This window comes from Sylvia atricapilla, chromosome Z (genome assembly GCF_009819655.1).
Source record: "Sylvia atricapilla isolate bSylAtr1 chromosome Z, bSylAtr1.pri, whole genome shotgun sequence".
Lineage (NCBI taxonomy): Eukaryota > Metazoa > Chordata > Aves > Passeriformes > Sylviidae > Sylvia > Sylvia atricapilla.
In genome coordinates this window covers 16,535,157-16,543,022 of record NC_089174.1, presented here as the reverse complement: position 1 = coordinate 16,543,022, position 7,866 = coordinate 16,535,157, and positions in this window count along the sequence as shown.

The following is a 7,866-nucleotide window of genomic DNA, read 5'->3' as shown; positions in this document are numbered from 1 at the left end:
CTCTTTAGGAGGCATTCATTATTATTTATCTTGCTGTGGTTCTGTCTGCAGCCCACACCCCCATGTGCTCTCTGCCCATCTCAAACCCAGGTTCATCAAATATCTCCAGAAAGCCTCTGTTTTTCCCTTTCTTTCCTCTCCCACATTTTCAAACACTTCCTTCTGGTTTTAGAAATCCTCCCGTTCCCAAATGGTGAGGTCCCTGCTAGAGCTCGAAGTTGGGGTTCAGCTTTTTCTGTTTTTCTCCACTTAATACTCATTCACATGCCACGACATGTATGCTTCCTGCTGTAAGGTATTAGCCACTTCTGCCCTCCCCCCCCCCCCCCCCCCCCCCAACAGCCCCTTATGTTGTTCACACGTGTGTTCTAGATGTGCTTGCATTATGTACTTATTTCTATCCCAAAAGCACCATTTCCTCCTACACCACCCTCCTCACTGCTGCCATTGTTTTGGCTCCTGCCTGAGTGAGGACTCCCTCGACACAGGAAAACACACTTCCTTCCCTCTGGCAGATTTCCTGCCTCCTATTTTACCCTTCTTTTTCCTACCTGGATGAAATCAAAACCCATAGTAGTGCCAGCTTTCCAGCACAGTACCAACACTCGCCTGCCCCATAGGAGCACGTGGGCTGATCAGGCACAGTGCAACATCCATCCTGTTTTCTGATTCCTGCTGAAGTCTGCAGGCTCATCCAGTCTCCTGCCTGTGGCACACACACAAGCAGCCAGAAGACATCAGACTGACTGTGCTATAGGTCCTCAGCCTTTGACCACAAACCAGAATGTGGCAGCTGATTTTTATGCATTAGCAGATAGAAGAGGGACTAATTAAAAAATCATCATTGAATTATAATAAGGCGCTTACTTTTTATGACAGGGGCCTAATAGCCTTTTTCCCAGTTATCAGAAACAACTACATCTTGATCAAACAACCTCCAACTTTCAGTCTTAATCCTAAGGTATCTATTATTCAGGAAAGATGCAATTATTAGTTATTTATCAGGAAATGCAAGTTATAATTATACAGAGAAGTCTAGCTTCGGAGACATAATTGGCCAAATATAATGGTGACATTTAAATTGGAATAAAGGCTAAATTGAAGGAGCCAAATTAGTAGTGGTCTTGCAGATGATTGGTTGTGAAAGAGGAAGTAAATTTGAATATACCATTTTATGCAATGTACCCAGAAAGGCACTATAACACATTGAGTAGATAATTACAAAACAGTCAAATAATAATTTATCAGAGAAATAATCTAAAAACTCAGTGTGATACTGGAGAGCGGCATGTACTATAAGATGAAATAATTCCTTTTGGCAATTTTAATTTTAATTCAATTCTTACCATACGACAACTTTGATTCTGTTTTTGCATATAAATTCTGCTTGTCTAAAAAAAAAAATAAAAAGAGAGATGCTACAACTGAGATGAGAAACCATTACTGTCAAAAAATATATAAATTCTCATCTCTCATATGCAGGCTAAAATAATTTAGGCACCACTACAGAAACAACTTTTCTTCACATCTTATCAATCAAAATAAAACTTATCTTACCTGTATGTTCCTCAAATGCTCTTGCTTTCTAGACTGAACAGGTGAAAGAAAAGGTTGTGTATTCACCTCTGACAGTGAGATGTCACGATAGTTGACTTCCTACTGCCCAGCCAGGCCATGGCATTTGGCTCCCCATCCATCTCTCCACTGTTTTAAGAAAAGAGAAACATTTGTATCAGGAACCATTAAGCCTTCACCACACCATATTCAGTTCCCAGGAAAAACATTTCAGGTCATGTCTAACAGCTCCTTCACATTTAATTGCTCCCAAGTCATGACTGAAATTTCCCTGTATATTAGATACTCTAAAGCAATGTGATTTTAAACTGCCTCATCTTAACTGAAGCAACGTTTAAAGAAAAGAGAGGAATAACTGCTTTCTGTCATGAGATTCCTGCTGGGCTAACACAGGCAGAAACCACTACCATAACAAATAATCAACTTCATCTGCCTTGGGCTGGACTTCAAAGCAGCTACAAATGCTAGGGACAAAAAGCTGCTCAACCGTGCACACACACACAGAAAACATGCACCTAAAACAACACCAGCATGGTTTCACGCTGTGCAACACCTCCAGAGAGTGTGCTTAGACTCTGAAAATGCAGATAGAAAGCATGAATGTTTGAACTCATTTCCTGAGAGGGCCTGAAAACTGCTACTCTGTAAAAATATATTTCAGCTTCTGGTCCCAAACATAGTCAAGAAAACCACCAAACAATGACAGAAACACTGATCTTTTACTGCTCTTGTTTATTCCACTTTCAAAAATGCTCCTTAGAAGTCTTGCTATTGAAAATGCTGGCCAGTCACAGAAAACTTGTATTTGGTTATTAAAAATAATACATATCATTAATATATATCACTAGTTATTTCAGGTTTCTCCTCTTACTAATCAATCCACAGTGCTTAGCATATGCTTCATGCTAACACATAGTGCATATTAAATAATTAATCTACCTTACAGACTCATTTCCAGTTAGCATCCTTTTAAAATCATAATGTATATTTTGATGAGGCAAATGACAACTCATATTAATTTATTTCATTCTATTTAGATGATGAAAGAAAACTAATATAGTCATTACTATTATCTTGGTTTTAGCTGGCCTTGTAATCTCTTATTTTCCTAAGTCACAAGCTCTTGTACCACTCCACTACATGCGGTTCTTCAATATTTGCCACAGCTTGGTACTAGGTACTTATTATACAGTATTGGTTTTTATTACCATTTGGAAGCCATAAAAATGTATCAGGAGCGTGTGTTTTCAGTCATTCTTAAACTAAGTTAAACATACCTTAGCTCTATAATTGTTCATCACAAAATAACAGTTCAACAATTCAACACTTTTTTTCCTTTAGAATTCTGCTGTAGTTTAACCCAGCAGGTAGCTAAACACCAAAGAGCTCCTCACTCATTCCCAAACCTCCACAGGGATGAGGGAGAGAACTAGGGGGAAAAAGTAAAATTCACGGGTTGAGTAACAGACTGTTTAACAGAACAGGAATAGGACAGAAAGCAATAACAACAACAAAACCAGAATTAGAATATACAAAAAAGAGATATAAAATGCAATTGCTCACTGCTCACCTATGGCCAATGCCCAGCTTGTTCCTGATCAGTGACTTCCCAACCAGCTTTCCACCAGTTTGTTTATTGACCTTGTCACCAAAGAATATAGCATATCCCTTGGGTGGGTTGAGATCAGTACCAGGCCATGTACCTTCCCAGCTTCTTGTGTCCCCCAGGCTTCTCACTGGTGGGGCAGCACAAGAAGCAGAAAATGCCTTGATGCTGTGCAAGTCCTGCTCAGCAGTAACAAAAACATCCCTGTGTTATCAACATTACCCTCATATTAAATTCAAACACAGCACTGTACCAGCTACTCGGAAGAAAATTAGCTCTGTTCCTGCTAAAACCAGGCCAAATTCTAGTTATTCTTTTTTTGTCTAGATATGACATTCGAACGCATGCTACATCCTAGTAAAAAAATGGTTTTGCTTCAGGATTATACCACACTGTTTTAGCAAAACTTGATTCCATTGAGAAATAACAACACTTTTCTGTTAATAGTCATACAGTTGAATATATGATTTGGAGATACAGCTCCTTTTCTTTTGAAGCATGGATCCTGTGAGTCATACAACAAAAAGAGCTGACATGGACTGTTAATAAAGCTAAATATTACTACAAGAGACATTTCTGACTGAAGGTTTTGGGGTTTTTTTAGCAAATTCCCACCCTTGCATTTTATTCAAGTAGATGTGGAATGGTATACCTTACCGTACTTAATGACACCTCACTGCTTTCTTAAAATCAACAATTAAAATTGCTACTACTAAAAAACCAGCAAGAGTTTACTTAAAGAAAATAAAGTTCACTTTCTACAGGAAAGGACAGTTCTTATGAACTCCTCTAAATCCTAGCATTAAACCAGTAAAATTTCAAAGTCCTTTTTCCCCTGCCCCTCAACTGGTATAATTTATTTCAAGCTAATTTCACTATTTTACCCCTCCTGTCTGTAGTTATTCAGCATTTCATTTTCAATAAATACTTTTTTTAAAAAAATAAGATAAAACAAGACAAGACAGAACAAAACAAAATAAAATAAAATAAAATAAAATAACTTATTTTAGTTTAAAGAAAGAATGCTAGAAAGCCACCAAAGTGGAAGATATGCACCTGGAAAAACCTAGAACCAGCATGAGCTGAGGATCCTGTGATTAATTGCAGCCTTCCATTACCTGAAGGAAGCCCACAAGAAAGATGGAAAGTGACTAGTTATAGGAGAAGGTAGTGACAGAACAAAGGGGAATGGCTTCAAACTGAGAGTGCAAGTTACAGTAAGAAAAAGTTCTTTACAGTGAGGGTGGTGAGGCCTTGGCACAGGTTACCCCAGAGAACCCGTGGATACTGCATCAAATGGAGGTGCTCAAGGCCAGGCTGGATGGGGCTCTGAGCAGTGAAAGATGTCCCTACCTACAGCAGCTGGTTGGAACTAGATGATCTTTAAGATCCCTTCCAACACACACCATTCCATGGCTCTATGTTTCTATGATTCTAAATACTATTATTATCATCTCTAAGCGTCACACTATTTAGAAGCCTGCAATGAAAGAGTGGTTGTACAAAGATGTCCAAAGAGATAAACTCTTTAACAAAACCCAAGAAGTAAAGGAGCAACAAAGACAGGGATTGTGCTGGCCAGTGACAGGAGAAGTGAATTGACTCTGCCCAGTTTCCCACCAGATTTGCAATAAACACTTAGCTGTGTGATCTCACCCACACCCAGAGCAATAACCTAGCTGTATTAAGTTTAAGCAGCTGTCTTAGGAGGACATGTCTTAGGAGAACTGCAATAGTGCAATTTGGTTGTCCCCACACTTGCTGTAGATACTGTACAAATCTCATCACCATACTTCTATTTCACAACTCTTCTGCAAAGTTTTATACTATCTACAAGGGTCATATAGTATATACAGGGTCATAGATACAGAAAATTGTGGCTTTGTGTTATGCCTGTTAAAATCATTCCTAGTTATTGCTAGAAATACCAACAGTCCCATTCATGCTCAGACCACATTTTTAGGGAACTATTAAAGAAAACTTAAGATTACCTTTCTTGCTTGAAAGCTTCTTTTTTGTTGTGCTGGCAATGAATCTCTCTAAGCTCCATTTTTAAAATTGCTCATCCACTTCTCACTGATTCAGGATACATAAGGAAACATCAGTTAAAAGTAGCAAACCTTTTTGTGTGCCTTACTTAATAAGCCTAACAAAATCTGCTAAGTATCTTGACACAGAAAAAAGAGATTTCACAACAAGATGTATTTTAGCCTGTATTATTGCAGATGACAGGGAGTTACCATTAATACAGAGAAATTATCCAACAATATTCCAATTGGAAAAAATTTTATCTGCATCAGCTTACAGTTTCTCTAGTTACCTCTAGGCATTTTTTTTATCTTAATATCAAATTACAAAGCTATTGAAGCAACTAGAATTTTCTAGTTTGTGAATTCAAAAACTAGAAAAAGAAGTGTCATCATAACTCTGTGCCTTCTCACAGACTTTACCATACAAAAAGCCCAAGGTGCATTTCATACATATTTCAAATCTGTTTGGTGGTATGACATCAGTTTTCTTTTTTTCTTTTATTTACAGGATTACCAGTGCCACTTAAATATAGCATTGAGAATCAGATTCAGTCACGAAGAGTTTGAAATTTAGGCTCTGATCTTGTAAGACAACCTTTTTTGTTTGTTTGTTTGAGTGTTTGCAAACCCTGACACTCTTCAGGAACTTGTTACTGGGTGAAAACAGAGAACTTATCATTCCTTTTTTGTAAGATGCCACTTTCAGCAATGTCTTCATGGTGACCAGAGACAGAACCCAAGGGGACGGTCTGAAGTTGTATCAGGGGAAGTTTAGGGTGAATATTAGAAAAAGGTCCTTCCCCCAGAGGGGGCTGGGCACTGGAACAGCCTCCCCAGGAAAGTGGTCACATCACCAAGGCTGACAGAGCCCCAAGAAGTGTTTGGACAATGCTCTCAGGCCCATGGTGTGACTCTTGGGGGGTCCTGTGTAGGCCTGGGAGCTGGACCCCATGATCCTGGTGGGTGCCTTCCAACTCAGCATATTCTTTGATTTTATGATTCTTTAAAAACTCTTTAGAAAAATCAGAATGAGCTTGTAAATAGTTTTGAGAATGTCTAAAATAAATTACCACTTTTTTCCCAGACTGCTAAAATAATGTTTTCTTGTGTTGTAACAAGCATCAACTATCATGCCTAAAAGCAATAGGAAAGTATACCTCCAGTGAGTAGGTTTGGGATCTTCTCAGCTGAAGTCAATTACCATTTACAGACATGAATTCCTAAAATCCCCTTATTTGCACTCATGTTTTGTATTCAGACTTGCTGGTTTCAGTAAGACCAGCAAATATTCATATCTACAATAAAAGATCATTCACATTCAGAAGTAATGGCTAAATTCACACACTTATTATGAGCTGGTTTCAAACAGCTTTTTTTTTCCATAGGATATGGGGAAAATGACTGAAAGCAAAGCAGTTATTTTCCAAATTATTTAAAGAAATCACTGTAACACTTAACTTTCATATAAATAATACAAATTGCAATATCTTCTGAAACCAAGCTTTGGTTGCTAAGGCTGCACTGAAAATAGTAAGCTTTTTCAGCTTTCCTCTGAATTTATTTTCATCAAAAAACACCAAAAAAGAGATTCTTTGGCTATAAAATAATATCAAATGTGGTCATTTCTATCAAGTTCAAAGTAAAAAAATATATTGTTGTTGGGTTTTTCAAAAAAAGGCTTTAGAAATCATATTTTTTTGTGAAAAGGATTGGAAATAGATGCTTCACTTCTAAGTAAAATACACTTGCAAGTGTGTTTAATAACAAGAAGATGTCAAATGAAAGAAAAAAAATTTAAACAAACTTGACACTGGCTAAAAGTCAGGTACCTATAAACAAATACACAAATATTCATTCATTCTTCTCTGATACAGCTGAGTAGAGGAGGGGGAAAGAAAAATTGAAGGGCTCATGAATTGACATAAGGATTAGGAGAAAATATTAAAGGTAAAACAGGCTCAAACTTAAAAGATATAGAGAAAAAAATATTAACAGAAATAAAAAAGGCTAATGGGAACTAAAATAAACCTTTAGAACACCTTTTTCCTGTCCAGCCCCTCCCTCCTTTCCACCGGCACAAGGAGACAAGGCATGGGGAGTTCTGGTCAGTTTTTCACTGGAAATCTTCAGTATGCTTAGGGAGAGGAATTCCTTCTGCTATGCTGTGGGGTTCTTCCCATGGGAGACCACCTTCTGTGAACTTCTTCAACAGGAGTAGGAGTCCTGCCTGACCTGCTGGAACGTGAGTCCCTCCCATGGGCAAAATAGTCTTGAACTACACGGCATGGGTCATTTTAGTTCATCGGCTGTAGTCTTAGTCATACAAGCTACTTTAGAAGCAATGGCTCTCTTTCTCTGTTTCTGGAAGCAAGGGTCTTCTCCCTCTGTTCGAGTTCTCCACTAGAATACAGCTTTTCAGCATCCACGACCTCCAGCGTGAACACCTTTTCTCACGGGCTGCGAGTGGACCTCTGCATCCCCCCATGCACTTCATGAATTACAAGACAGCAGTTTGTTTGTTGGATTGTAGTCCTCATCATGGCTTCTAGAAGAATCTCAGCTCTGACGGCCGAAGCACCTCCTGCCCATCCCTCCTTCCACCGACCTTGGTGCCGCCACGTCGTTCTCCTCACGTGTCTTCACCTTTTCCTTTTT